This window comes from Panulirus ornatus, chromosome 5, assembly GCF_036320965.1.
Source record: "Panulirus ornatus isolate Po-2019 chromosome 5, ASM3632096v1, whole genome shotgun sequence".
NCBI classification, from domain to species: domain Eukaryota; kingdom Metazoa; phylum Arthropoda; class Malacostraca; order Decapoda; family Palinuridae; genus Panulirus; species Panulirus ornatus.
In genome coordinates this window covers 4,390,976-4,406,687 of record NC_092228.1, presented here as the reverse complement: position 1 = coordinate 4,406,687, position 15,712 = coordinate 4,390,976, and the positions used below count along the sequence as shown (strand labels likewise).

Below are 15,712 nucleotides of genomic sequence, written 5' to 3'. Positions count from 1 at the left end.
GGGCGTGGTTGTGAATAGGGAGCTGTGGTTTCTGTTCACTGCACATGACAGCTTGAGAATGGATGTGGCCTTTCTTTGTCTGTTCTTGGTGCTACCTTGTTCATGAGGGAAATGATGATCAAGTAGGAAATAAATAAAGAAAAAAATATACACAAACACACACATACATATCCCTGGGGACAGGAGAGAAAGATAACTTCCCACATATTCCCTGCATGTTGTAAAAGGTGGCTAAAAGGGATGGAAGTTGGGGGTTGGAAATCCTCCCCTTCTTCTCTAAAAGAAGGAACAGAGAAGGGGGCCAAGTGAGACTTTTCTTTCAAAGGCTCAGTCATCTGTCCTTGATGCTACCTCGCTAATGCGGGAAATGATGAGTATGAAATATATCTATTCATTTTTCATTATACTTTGTCGCTGTCTTCCGCATTAGCAAGGTAGCGCAAGGAAACAGACGAAAGAATGGCCCAACCCACCCACATCTATATATATATCTTTTCTTTCTTTTTTCTTTCATACTATTCGCTATTTCCCGCATTAGCGAGGTAGCGTTAAGAACAGAAGACTGGGCCTTTGAGGGAATATCCTCACCTGGCCCTCTTCTCTGTTCCTTCTTTTGGGAAAAAAAAAAAAATGAGAGGGGAGGATTCCCAGCCCCCCGCTCCCTTCCCTTTTAGTCGCCTTCTACGACACGCAGGGAATACGTGGGAAGTATTCTTTCTCCCCTATCCCCAGGGGATATATATATTTTTTTTTTTTTCATACTATTCGCCACTGAGAACCAATCACTTTCCTCTCTTCCCACACGTACACATGCCTTACATCCTCGATAAAGACTTTTCACTGCTTCTAACAACTTGCCTCCCACACCATATATTCTTAATACCTTCCACAGAGCATCTCTATCAACTCTATCATATGCCTTCTCCAGATCCATAAATGCTACATACAAATCCATTTGCTTTTCTAAGTATTTCTCACATACATTCTTCAAAGCAAACACCTGATCCACACATCCTCTACCACTTCTGAAACCACACTGCTCTTCCCCAATCTGATGCTCTGTACATGCCTTCACCCTCTCAATCAATACCCTCCCATATAATTTACCAGGAATACTCAACAAACTTATACCTCTGTAATTTGAGCACTCACTCTTATCCCTTTTGCCTTTGTACAATGGCACTATGCACACATTCCGCCAATCCTCAGGCACCTCACCATGAGTCATACATACATCAAATAACCTTATCAACCAGTCAATAATACAGTCACCCCCTTTTTTAATAAATTCCACTGCAATACCATCCAAACCTGCTGCCTTGCCGGCTTTCATCTTCCGCAAAGCTTTTACTACCTCTTCTCTGTTTACCAAATCATTTTCCCTAACCCTCTCACTTTGCACACCACCTCGACCAAAACACCCTATATCTGCCACTCTATCATCAAACACATTCAACAAACCTTCAAAATACTCACTCCATCTCCTTCTCACATCACCACTACTTGTTATCACCTCCCCATTTGCGCCCTTCACTGAAGTTCCCATTTGCTCCCTTGTCTTACGCACTGTATTTACCTCCTTCCAGAACATCTTTTTATTCTCCCTAAAATTTAATGATACTCTCTCACCCCAACTCTTATTTGCCCTTTTTTTCACCTCTTGCACCTTTCTCTTGACCTCCTGTCTCTTTCTTTTATACATCTCCCACTCAACTGCATTTTTTCCCTGCAAAAATCGTCCAAATGCCTCTCTCTTCTCTTTCACTAATATATAGATGTGTAAATCTTTTCAGTTATTAATCAAAACACTGACATTAACTGAGTGAAATTAGTTGTGACTGGGGGAACCAGAGTCCCCAGTCCCCCCTGGCTATGCTAATGTATAATGAACAATGGGAGGGGTCAAAACATCTGACCAAGAATTCTGCATGTTTTCAATCTCAAGTATGACAGCTGCATTGTACATACATGCTTTTGTATGTAGCAAATTGAATGCCATCTGGTGGACACATGATAGAGTAGTTATGATCTGAATCGCATGCTGAATCTTCCTATATCAAGTCTTGTGTTCTGTGTTTTTTTTTCTGTCTTAAGCATCTTGGGTGTGAGATCACACGAGTCCAGGTGTGGCGTGGAGGGGATGTCCTTACTTGCCTGGGGCCTAGGGCTGCCAGGAACACCTGCTCATCACATGCATGCACATCCCACCATGTGCCTAGTGGAACTCAAACTTTGATCTTGTTACCCACACTGCTTAATCAGGATCCATTTTTATGTCAACATTTCTCCTATGTCATCATCATCATCCCCATTAGTGTTCTCCCATCTCCTTCTTTTTCACAAATTATCATCATGATCATTACTGTCTAATCATGACACAGCTGATGTAGTGTTATGAAGGATCACTCTGGAGAAGTTCTCTTGCATTGTCTGTCCTCAGACTGGAACCTGTCATTCTCAGAGATGAATATTTCTGAAAGTAATTGGAGTTTTGTCCTCTAGATCCACTCTTTTGTGTGGACTTCCTTGATGATGTACCTTCTCTCAAAATGGTCTTGTATTTTGTTTTCAGTCAAATTACTCAAATAAAGGGACAGTTAAAGCGCTTTATCTGCAGTATGCACCATTTTGCAGAAATTCTTGCAATGATGAACTGAACTGATAAAAAGAATGGTGATTTGAAGGTACAGATGGTGAGTTTTGCCTTGTGCCGAAAGCTGGGTATGGAATGAATCTCAGAATATTAAACTTGTATCTCTTTTGATTAATCTTCAGAAAAGATATGTGATCCAAGACAATCATCATGCTTTGGTTATCTCATTGTTTAAATGTACTGATAACCATCAGCTGGCTATGTAACCAGTACATGTGTGGTACTGTGGTTCATGAAAAGAATTATGAAAGGAAGAGGCATAGTAACAATAGTTCATGAGGAAAGCATGTTACAAGTAATTACTAAGAAAGATATATATATATTAGTGGCCAAGGAGGATGATTTATGCTATTACTTTCTGAGGAAGATTTAAAGCCTAAGAAGGAGATTTGTGCCTTTGATTCACAGGAAGGTTTATACCAGTGTTCATGAGGAAATTTGAGAGTATTTCATGAGGAGGATAACTGTATATCTAGTGCATTAAGATTTATATATGTGACTCTTAAAGAAGATTTATATCTGCTTCATGCTTTATATATATGTGGATCATGAGGAAGCTTTATTTCTGATTCTTATGTACGACTGATACCAGTGGTTCATGAAGGTCTAAATATGTGGGTCAGTAGGAAGATTTATTGCAGAGGCTCATGAGGAACATTAAAGCAAGTAGCTTATGAGGAAGATCAATATGTGTGGTGGTATGAAGACTTTTACCTTTGCTTTATGAGTAAGCTTTTTATACAGTGATTCATAGTCTGACAGGGGGGTAAAATATCTGGTTTAACAATTGATAAAAACTATTTTGATCATCACTATTAAATCATAGATATTGGCAACTGCTTTTATAGCTTTTGCACTTATCAAATAATTATTTATGACAAAGATGGATTACCAGGTAAAGAATTGCAAGTACTGATGATTATTAATGTAATCTAGTCTTTCACATCTTTGAGCCTGCTTCTACATGTAATGAATAACTCACAACAAATATCCCTGAAGTATGAAAAACAAGAAATGCTAATAACATTGTAGGTTCATGCATAGGCACAGGATTATCTTAGGATAAATTAAGGAAGAGACTGTAGGGGGTAGCCTAACCTACACACCATTGTGTTGGGCTGCACCTGCAATGCCATCGCTGCTCAATGGGAAGCCACAAGACAGTTGCAAAACTTCTTCCCTCCTGCAGCTTGTGGTGGAGCAGGAGGACGAGGGATGTAGGAAGTATGGAGAACAAGCACCTGGGAGAAACAACCTACCCTCTTATGCTTTCCAGCTGTTCTCAGAAGAAAGAGAAAAGTGAGGAAGGAAGAGGAGAGAGTAGGAGTAGTTGTGAAGAGAGAAAAAGGAACAGAGAAAGAATTGTCCATAGAGATTGGTGTTTTAGAAAGGAAACTGGGTGATAATGGATACAGTGAGGTAGGCAGTAAGGAAAAGCAGAAAAAAAAGGACAGAAATCATTTGGTTGCAAGGCAAGCAGAATGAATGAAAACAATAAAAAATACAAAGAAAAAATGAAAACTCTTGTTAAGGAAGCAAGAGAAGATAAGTGAAGAGAATGTATACAGGAAACCACCAACAAGAGAGGGAAAGAGAGATGGAGAGAGAGAGAAAGAGAGCAAAACGGTGCAAGAGTAAGATCGAGGCATGTTTGGTAACCGAGCTCTTGAGGAGTAGGGGGTTACTCCTTGCTTGGCCCTTGTGGGTGTTAAGTCACCTATTGTCCATTGTTTATAGTGGTCACCGTGAGGCTGCCTGCCTCCTTCCCTCAGATGCCCATTAATCACCATGACCTGCGTCCCTTTGTGCAGCCAAGCCTGACCTTGGCACATCTCTGCTACACGTTTTGAAGAGGCGGGGAAAAACGTGTTTGTGTTGTTATATACACTGTCTGTCCGGGCGTTATGTGTTGCACTTTGTGCAGTGTTGGTGACGGGTGGGTGTCTTGTTTTCGTTTGTGTTGTCAGTGGGTTGTGACACTTTGTTTGGAGTGTTGATAGCGAGTTTTTTTTTTTCCAGCTGAACTTTTTTTGATGCATTTTTTCTTTTCTTCATGTCATCATTGCCAGTGTTTGAAGTTCTCTCAATATGTTGCGCTTTCCTGGGTGTGATCTTTGTGTTCTTCATATTAATAATACATCTTTATATAATACACTATTTTTTCATTTCAGAAATCTCTAATTTCATGTATGGGCATATTTAACGGTGCAGTATATGTTTGTTATATATATATATATATATATATATATATATATATATATATATATATATATATATATATATATATATATATATATGGGCTATAGATAGGGTTGTGCGGAGGAGGTTGAGGCTTTGGAAATGAGATGTTTGAGGACAATATGTGGTGTGAGGTGTTTTGATCGAGTAAGTAATGAAAGGGTAAGAGAGATGTGTGGTAATAAAAAGTGTGGTTGAGAGAGCAGAAGAGGGTGTACTGAAATGGTTTGGTCACATGTAGAGAATAAGTGAGGAACGATTGACAAAGAGGATATATGTGTCAGAGGTGGAGGGAACGAGGAAAAGTGGGAAACCAAACTGGAGGTGGAAGGATGGAGTGAAAAAAGATTTTGAGCAATTGGGGCCTGAACATACAGGAGGATGAAAGGCGAGCAAGGAATGGAGTGAATTGGAACGATGTGGTATACCGCGGTCGACATGCTGTCAATGGTTTGAACCAGGGCATGTGAAGTGTCTGGGGTAAACCATGGAAAGTTCTGTGGGGCCAAGATGTGGAAAGGGAGCTTTGGTTTTGGTGCATTATACATGACAGCTAGAGACTGAGTGTGAGCGAATGTGGCCTTTGTCGTCTTTTCCTCGCGCTACCTCGCGCGCATGCTGGGGGAGGGGGTTGCCATTTCATGTGTGGTGGGGTAATGATGGGAATGAATAAAGGCAGCAAGTATGGATTATGTACATGTGTATATATGTCTGTGTGTGTATATATATGTAAATGTTGAGACGTATAGGTATGTATATGTGTGTGTGTGGACATGTATGTATATACACATGTATGTGGGTGGGTTGGGCCATTCTTTCGTCTGTTTCCTTGCGCTACCTCGCTAATGTGGGAGACAGTGACAAAGCAAAATAAATAAATAAATAAATATATATGTGTGTGTATGTGTGTGTGTAAGTAATCTTTGTTTCTTACAGGGAGAGATTTACTCTTGTGTTATACATGTCAACTCCTATGTAAGTATGCACACACACACACACACACCCTATCCCAAGCCAGGTATCCATTTATTTAAGAGCCCTGAGTTGGGTGCAGGCCGGCTTCCACATCCAGGATTCGAACCCATGCTGGTCTGACCCTGGGCTGGCTTGTCCTGACTCATTGCCAGTAATGCTAAACACTACTCCATGGTGTGTGTTTGTTAACTTTTTAAGGGGGTTTAATAAAGCTGTTTTTGTGGTGCAGTTGATGGATGGTGTACTGGGAGTGTTACTTGTGTCTTGCAGTGTGTTGTGCTAGTGTGTTCTGTCCATAATTTATCTGTCTATTCTTGTGAAAGGATAGTCTTTGAGATATTCTGGATTTTACAGAGACAAAAAGATATCTATTCACTTACTTTTTTTCTGTATTTAATTGTTTTTATGTAAACTGACTTCTATTTGTTGAGATAGTAATAACATAAGAATTACAGTGTTAATTTTAGTAGTATTCAACACCAATACTTCCACTTAGAAATATATGTGAACTCAAAACATTTAAAACATTATTCTCTTGAAGCCACAGGAATTACCTACTCATATCAATACTGGGAGTTACGTGCATGATGTAATTTAACTCAATTAATTGATAATTAATCTAATTTATCTAAGGTGGTGGGTTGGGATAGTATGTATCACTTTTTCATGAGTAATTACTGGTTGTGTTAGAGTAAGAAGAAGGGATGAAAAGAAAATAACTTTTGTATAACTTCAACAAGCTTGTTTATCATTTTCATCCCAGTAAACAATTAGGCAATATGTAGAAAGGTTAGGATAATTAGAATGGCATAATAGTATTAGGAAAGGAATTCATATAACAATGAAATGTAACTGATAAAGAGGAAAATAGTGAAGAATGAGGACAGGGCAGAAGACCAAATGTTGAAATGTGAAGGAAAATATGAAGATAAGTGAGAAACAACATGAAGTCTGGAAATATGTGATTAAAACCAACAATAAACAAAACGATAGAAAAGAAAGATAAACATCTGGGCTTATGACAAGATGATGAAGTTCTGTCACTTCTCTTGGGGAATTTAGATCAGACAGAGACATAGAATAGTAGACTGAAACAGAGAGAGAGAGAGAGAGAGAGAGAGAGAGAGAGAGAGAGAGAGAGAGAGAGAGAGAGAGAGAGAGTCTGTCAGTGTGTTTCGTGAAACACACACAGGAACGTCAAATGATGGAAATGTTGGAGTGAAAATAATGTATACAGAAACAATTGGCCCATGGTAATTGGTAAAGTGCTGGAATTCAAGGACTGTATGTGGGAAAAGGCATCTGATATTGGTGGAGCTGTGAAGACAAAATTTACAAAAGAGATAGATATCACCTGTTTTGTCCAGTGGGGTACATTATAGCAGGGAGGGAAATAGAAGACACAGGAGGAGGATTGGCCCACTTAACAAGAGACAGCCTAAGTTTCAGGAAGTACTGTATAGGGAGTTGGCTCATTCAAACAATACACAACGTGAAGAGTGACTGTAGGAAAACACTGAGTAGTGGCGATGATGATATATAATCTTCCAAAAAATTTCAGAGAAGTGGAGCAAATGTACCATGATAACAAAGAAGAAACAATCAGGCCGGTATATGAAGAAGTAATACATTCTTTTCAAAAATGGTCAATTATCAATACTGGGGGATCACTGTTATAAAGAGAATGACTAGGGTAACATGGATTCTCACGGTGGCAGTCTTGTGGACAGAAATTCTTGAATGTGTAGAGTAAAATGTTCTACAACAGCATGTCCCTCATATGCTGGGATCAGAGAGAGGGACTGACATACAATCATAGCAAGATCTTATCTTCTCACAGTAAAGGAAGGCATTAATATGAACATTATCTAGCTGAAAATAAGCTAAAGGAATCAGTTAATGAGAAAGATTTGATAGTAAACAATAATTGCCCTGGGATGAGTCCCATTCTGTGAACTGTAGAGAAATAAACTGTCTGGCAGCAAATACAATAGCATTCATGTACATGGTTAAGGAATGTTCAGCAAACTGTTCACATCCTATGTTAGGCCAAAAGTAGAATAGGTTTCTCTGCATTGGTCAATGAGCTACACTCTAATATTTCTAACATTTCTAAGCATTTTATATATTCATTTTTTATACACAAGACGTCTAACATGCACAAATATATCTCTTATAACATTCCCCTCCTTCTGTATTCTCTCAAAATCTGACTTGAGGGATCTAAACCAAATCTAAGTGCAAAAACCAGTCTTAAATCTCTCTAAGTCTTATAAACTACCAGGTGGAATGCCCTATTCTTGTCCCCTCTCTCTCCACCCCAGTCCCTCATCACAAAGTAACCCCAGTATAGAGTCATAAGTTACTGAGCTCTTGTGGAGCCAGCAGTCAATCGGGGAGATGCACAACTCCTTGGAATTCCTGGTGTGTACCTGAAACATTATCATGTCGTGAAGGGGCCCCCAGGTAGACGGGGTGGTGCCCCAGGAGCAGGGGCCTCCCAAGCAGACGTGGTGGCGCCCCTGGAGTATGATGAGGTCCAAGGCAGACGTGGTAGCGCCCCAGGAGTAGCTCCCTCCCCCCCCCAGACAGACGTGGTGGCGCCCCTGGAGTATGATGGGGTCCAAGGCAGACGTGGTAGCGCCCCAGGAGTAGGGGGGCCCCAGGTTGACGTGGTGGCGCCCCAGGAGTAGGGGGGCCCCAGGTTGACGTGGTGGCGCCCCAGGAGTAGGGGGGCCCCAGGTTGACGTGGTGGCGCCCCAGGAGTAGGGGGCTCCCCAGGCTGACGTGGTGGCATCCCTAGGGTTGAGGCACCAGACTGACGTGTTGGTGCCCCTGAGATGAGCCCCCAGGTTGACGTGACGGCCCCCCCTGGGGTGGGCCGCCAGGATAACGTGGTGGAGCCCCTCGGGGGTGGGGTGCCAGGATAACGTGAAGGCGCCCCCTGGGTTCCCCCCAGGTCACCTTGCTTCTCCTATTGTCTTATTGTTCGGCGCCGTCTGCCTCCCCTCCCCCACCCAACTGCACCCGGCCTGAGACGGGCTCTGAAGGGGCAGGAGAGAGAGAGAGAGAGAGAGAGAGAGAGAGAGAGAGAGAGAGAGAGAGAGAGAGAGAGAGAGAGAGAGGGTGATGGGGAGGGAAAATGTGAGGATTAGTGACGGGGAGAGTAGTGGAGGCTGGGAGTGGCGGGGGAGGCAGAGCAGGTTGGGAGATGGAAGAACAAGAGGAGGCCAGAGAAGGAATGGTAAAGGGAGGGAAGGAAGGAGGAATGAAGACAGGATGGGTTGGGGGGGAGGGGAGAGAACACGAGAGAGAGAGAGAGAGAGAGAGAGAGAGAGAGAGAGAGAGAGAGAGAGAGAGAGAGAGAGAGAGAGAGAGAGAGAGAGGTGACTACTGAGGGAAGGAAGGTGCGGGTCTTGTGGCTAACAATCAAGATGGAAATCTTCACCCAAACACATCTTGCTTCATTCACCCACACACACAGAAACACAGACACACACACTGGCTCGTCTCCGCCACCATTGTTGATCGTGTCGACGACGACCTCTTGCCTCTGGGGTCACCTTCCACTACAAAAGTAAAAGTTGGTTTAATCCTTTATGAAGCAGCGGGCGACCTCCTGCCTCTCTTATCATCCTAGGACACGATCGCCTGATGGGGAACGATGAGGATTCATCGTATTGCCTCTTGGGTGTTGCGACGGCTGTGAGTGAGCGTCATGCGGGGTCTCGGCCGGATGTGACCGAGGCATCGGCAGAAGTTGGGTGAACACGGCGACGACACTGGTCCAGTCGAGGCGTTCAGCTGATCCGAAGCGCTCCACTCCGAACCATCGCCTCCGAAACTTGGGCGAAATCCCATCCGCTCTTGCTACACCGTCTCTCTCTCTCTCTCTCTCTCTCTCTCTCTCTCTCTCTCTCTCTCTCTCTCTCTCTCTTGCCATCTCGACGTCGCCTCCTCCAAGATGATATTTTTTTGTGCTTTCCCCACATCTCGAGACTCGGGGGGGGGGGGGGGGGGGGTGTCCACGCACACTGAGGGAGGCGGTTGGCGTTCACACCATCTCGTGATCTGTTTCATATCTCGTGTCTGCCAGGGGCGTTGAAGGTGACCCCTCCAGACGGGGGGCCCGGTGGCCAAAGGTGCCCTTCCTCACGTTGGTCTTCAGGAGGGTCATTCAGCCCTGTCTTAAGGGGGGGAAGGGGGACGACCACCACCATAATGGTCGGGTGAGTGGATGGTACCTGGAGTCACCTACTGAGGTAGGGGTCAAGTGATTGGGTGGTACTAGGGGTCAGGTGTGTGTGTGTGTGTGTGTGTGTGTGTGTGTGTGTGTGTGTGTGTGTGTGTGTGTGTGTGTGTGTGTGTGTGTGTGTGTCCCTCTATCTTTATTATATGATTACCAACTTGTGCTGTACGAGGGAGGGAGTTCTTACACAGGTGGGGAGTCCCATCTCTCGAGCTTTCTCTACTGTCATACTTCTTTTTTTTTCACTTCCGTATGCTGTGTGTGCGACGTCCACAGTTTCATCACTTGGTTGATTCCAGTCATCCACCACTCTTGCACTATAAAAGGATTTCCTCACCTCTTTTTTTCAACAGCTTTCTTGCTTAGTTTCATGTTATGGCTTCTGGTTCTTCTATTCTTGTACCTGTCGAAGAATTGTTCACTCTTGACATCATGAAACATTTCAAGAGGTTGTGAAGATAACATGTACGTCTCTCTTAGTTTTAGTGCCATCTTTCTTGCCCTCCTTTTGGACCTTCTTTTTAAGTTCTTTTGTGTTTCTTCGAGTGCAGTGACCAAACCTGAGACGTATAATCTTTTGGCCTAATGTAGGATAAGAGAAGGGTTCTGATGTTTGCCAGAAGACACTCGTCTCAATCATCATTCCTCAAAGTCCCTCTCACACACACTTACCCCTTCAGTTTATTTCCTGCGTGATAATATGGCCATCTAGACACACACTTACCCCTTCAGTTTATTTCCTGCTAAATAATGTGGCCATCCAGACCATCTTTCACTGTGTCCCATCCACATTACATTCACTCGAACTGAAGTTCATGAAAGATACACCAGAAATCCTTTGCAGTTTGTCTAGGGCCCCTTGCAAGGTTCCTCTCACATTACTCCTCTCATGATCCTGGCATCATCTGCAAACATATTCAGATATGAGTCTAATCCTTCTAGTAAATTATTTAAACGGACCAAGGAAGTTTTGGTTTAAGGATTGAACCCTCCGACATACTTCTAGTAACTCTAACCAATGTTCCTCTCCACTAAGATAATTTCCCGTCTATAGAAGGAGACTGCCCATTTTCCCTGCCTGAAGACCCAGCTTCTTTACCAAACCTGTTATGGAGTACAGTGTCAAATGCTTTCAGGCAGTCCAAATACACGCAATCATCCATCTGTTTGTTGGTTGTCTTTTCCTGTGTTTTACAGACCACAAGTGTCAGCTCAGGGCAACTTGCCAGTCCCTTTCCTTCAACAGGTATGACACTTACCCATCATGCACTCCCACAGACTTTACTTTGAACTTTGCAAGTGGCTTGTCCACTATGGCAGCACAATTCTTCAGCACATACATTGACATTTCATCAGGAGCTGAGCCTTACTCATGTCAAGGTCCTAATGTGCTGTGTTTATGACTTTTTTTTTTTTTCCCAGAGTCCATACTTTCTAAGTCCTGCTTCCCACCTTATGTCCCTGGGGCGTTAGGCTATTAGTCTCTTCCACTGTGAAAATAAATCTGAACTTGATATTCTGCTCTTCCGCACAGCCTCAAGCCGTCGTCAAACATCTCCTCGCTTTGAATCCCTCAGCCCGACCATCTACCACAGGACTGCCGGATGACTCATGATGAATGCATGGAGAAGGTTTGGATTATCGCCTGTCCCTCGTCCATAATGTTTTCTCCGTGGTTACTCTGTTCTTTTCTTTTTTTATCTTGCTATGTTCACTCCTTGCTGTCTAACACCTTTCAAAAATACTGGAGGTCCACCTCGATCTTACCCACAGTACATCCCTGCGATGCTCTTTCGTCTTTTGATGTCTCTCACCGAGCCACACACACACGCACCCCTCTCGCTCTCCTTTTCGACCCTCCCTTCTACATCTGAGATTAATGGTGTCCAGGTTCCTATTTCTCGACCCAAACCTTCCCACAACACTGACCTACACCACGGCTACCGAACTCCGTTTCCTAAGTTACTTTTCAACGGGAAATGTTAAAACTCTGGGTCGTCTCTGTATCGTCCCTCTGAGTGTGGTTTAACTTCTGTTCTGTTGATGTCCTCTTAATCAAACACAGGCGTTACATGGGCACTTTTTCCACTGGTGTGTGTGTGTGTGTGTGTGTGTGCTTTATGGCTTTCTTTGTATCTCTTACAGTGTCTTCTTGTGTGTCGCTGTCTATGTCACAGTCTTGTGTATTTGCCTAGATGCTTCTGTCGCCTGTAGTGTCCGTTAGTACACCTCTGCTTAATGGTGTAGTCTTCCGTCTGTGTGTCTCTGTCTTTGGTATGCTACTGTGTCTGTGTGGGCACGTCTGTGTTGGTGTTCTGTGTGTGTGGGAAGGCGCGAGTTAAGTCTTCAATTCGACAGTACACGAGTGTGTCCTTATTTTTACCCCCTTACATCTATTTCCGTGCGCGTCCTTGCCTTTGTGTGACTGGCTACGTCTGCTTCCGTCGTCCGTGTCTGTGTCTGTTTTGTATCGTCTGTGAACTAGTTTCTGTCAGGCCTGACCTTGCAATGTGGCTCAGCAGGAGGAACAATCCAGACACCGTGGCTGCTGGCGGGTAGGATAACTTGCATAACCCAAGTTGCAGACGAGATGCCTCAACGTGAAGGCCAGGCCCGCGAACACAATGGGCCACTCGGTGTCTATAACGCTGTAGGGACATTTCCGTTCATTAATGCCGTCTGGTGTGGGGGGAAAAAACAAATGTGCCATTAATGGCACAAAGGTGTAGGAGAGTGGGTGTGTCCGTGGTGCCATTACTGGCACAGGTCAGGGATGTGTGTGTGTGTGTGTGCTTGGATTGGCCCGTATGTAGCTGTGCTGTAGTGGAATATTTCAGGGGCATTCGTGTATGTTGCTTAAAATATAGGGAACTGCTTTATTCCCCCCCCCAAAAAAAAATACAATAAAGTATTATCGTGTAATTGATAATTAAGTTACGTTCAATTACATATGATAAATAGATGTAAATGATTGGATAGATGGACTTTAAGCCTATCAACTGTCAGCATCATATCATACCTTATAAAACATTATATTTCCAAGTCAATAACTGATTTAGCAAGTCCCCCGTTAATATCTTAAATTCTAGAACTTAAAAAGTAGTAGTTATAGCTACTAACTTCCCGTTTTCTGTCATTCTTCTGACCCATTCTCTAATTCTATGCTAACCCTATCTTATATAAACTAAAACTTCACTCTCAAGTAAAGAAAGGATAAATACGATGTCCTACGAACATTCCTTGAAGTATTACCCCAAATAATATTATAGTCTTCTTTCACTGACTACCTCTTTGTATGATAATTCCTTCAAGTTTTTCAGATTTTCACCTTTTCATAGTTTTATTTCAGCCTCGACTCCATGTGACGGGGTTGTACCAACGTTAATTAAGAACCCGTCTATATTACCTTTGCTACTAATGGGTAAACCCGTCTATATCACACATGAATGGGGAGGAACTGGCCTCTATCATGGTAAACACCAATGGGGAACTTCTCTATGTCACACTTCAATGGGGAATTCCCCTACATTACGGAAGAGACTAATGGGAAATGTGTCTATATTACGTTGATTATCAATGGGGCATTTTTCTATATTACGTGAGATTGTAATGGAGGAGGGGGGGGGGACCTCGTCTATAGTATCTTAGAAGGCAATGGGGGTCTGGATCCTGTCTTAGTCCTGAACGCTGAATTTAGCAGACATCAGCAGGAGATGGTGTTATTCATCCCGCTACGCTTCCTCGTCTAATGATCATTATAAACATATATATCATTGTATGGAATGTGCTTCAGCTTTTCTTTTCTCTGAAATAAACTGATTCCCTTTTACATTTTAAAGTGGTTCGAGAGCACTCTAGTCTCGTACATGCTTCCAGTAAGTATGTTTCAAAGATCGTATATCTGTTTACTAAATGTCGATTAAGTATTACCTTTCCTTCCTCGGTAACGATTATAGATTGCTTTTTTTTTGTGAAGAAGCCTTTTACACACACACACACACACACACACACACACACAGAGTCCCCTAAGAGCCAACCACACTACAGTTCCACGTGGACTGCCTTGTGCCGACACACACACACACACACACACACACACAAGGTGTTGGATATTTTCTTGTGTTGGTTATAACGACGTTGACGGCCTTAATGACCCTCCTGGCAGCGGCTAACATGCCCTTAGAGCCCAAATTCAACCAACTAACCAAACATTTGCTTATCTCGCGTACCCCAAAGCGTCGTGTGTGTGTGTGTGTGTGTGTGTACGCCAGTTCATATCACGCAAGCTGAACATTTGGTGAAATTGTTTGAAAATAACGAATGTTGGCTAGGCTGTCCATAGGTTGGCTAGGCTGTCCTTAGGTTAACTACGCAGTCCACAGGTTTACTAGGCTGTCCGTAGGTTAGCTAGGCTGTCAATATAGGTTAGCTAGGCTGACCATGGGTTAACTAGGCTGTCCATATAGGTTAGCTAGGCTGTCCATAGGTGAGCTAGGTTGTACATAGGTGAGCTAGGCTGTCCATAGGTGAGCTAGACTGTCCATACGTGAGCTAGGCTGTCAATAGGTTAGCTAGGCTGTATGTAGGTAAGCTAGGCTGTAAATAGGTGAGCTAGGCTGTCCACACGTTAGCTAGGCTGTACGTAGGTTAGCTAGGCTGTCCATAGGTTAGCTAGGCTGTACATAGGTTAGCTACGCTGTCGAAAGGTGAGCTAGGTTGTAAAAATGAGCTAGCCTGTCCATGATTAGCTAGGCTGTCCATAGATTAGCTAGGCTGTCCATAGGTGAGCTAGGCTGTACGGTGGTTAGCTAGGCTGCACGTAGGTTAGCTAGGCTGTCCATAGGTTAACTAAACGTAGGGTTAGCTAGGCTGTCCATAGGTTAACCTAGTCTTGGCTCGGTTCAGTCGGTGTGTTGGCTAGAGGGAGTGAGTCGAGTTCTAACCCCCCCCCCCCCCCGAGCTCTTTCTCTCCCATCTCCTCCTCCTCCGCCGCCTTGCCACATCTTCTTTCTGTTTACCATAATTCTTCATGTGACTTTCAGGCCCGCGTCATCGGCTCCCCATTGTTCTGTGTAAATGGTGACACTCCCTCCCAGCCAAGCCCAAGCCAGCCGGTCTTAAGTCTAACCTCCTCCACAAAATGACCTCTGAATTGTGTGAGGGTCCGTACGGTGGGGATGGGTGGTGGGAGGGATGGGAGGGAAGGAAGGAAGGGAGGGTGATGGGTGGAGAGAGAGAGAGAGAGAGAGAGAGAGAGAGAGAGAGAGAGAGAGAGAGAGAGAGAGAGAGAGAGAGAGCTGACAGAGTCATATGACCATTCAACCTCTGGCCGGTCACCCATGCCAAGACACGTCTTACAGAAATACTCCAGGATATTCTAGAATATTCCCGGATTAAAAACACTATGAACAGATATTTAAGAATATTTCTGGGGTCAAATATTTCAGATTACTTTGGGAACAAATTCCAAGGTATTCTGGAGACATATGCAGAAGAATATTCTTCGACCATAATGTTGGAATATTCCTTGACAAAATATTCCAGGATGTATTCCTAGATATTCTAAGTCGGATATTCTACAATACTCTGTATATTTT

General features: G+C 43.5%; 1 protein-coding gene across 2 annotated transcripts in view; it reads right to left on the bottom strand.

Annotated features, from left to right (window-relative positions):
• The window catches only part of LOC139747362 (uncharacterized), a 42,507-nt gene extending 29,688 nt beyond the window's left edge, over positions 1-12,819 (bottom strand). Inside the window, exon 1 of one of the 2 annotated variants that reach the window (XM_071659591.1) lies at positions 12,618-12,819. The gene's annotated coding sequence lies outside the window, so the exon portion shown is untranslated. Of the gene's footprint in view, positions 1-8,298; positions 8,445-12,617 lie in introns of those variants that run through there. The other variant, XM_071659601.1, reaches the window with a different exon arrangement.
• Between the last annotated feature and the right edge of the window lie 2,893 nt (positions 12,820-15,712).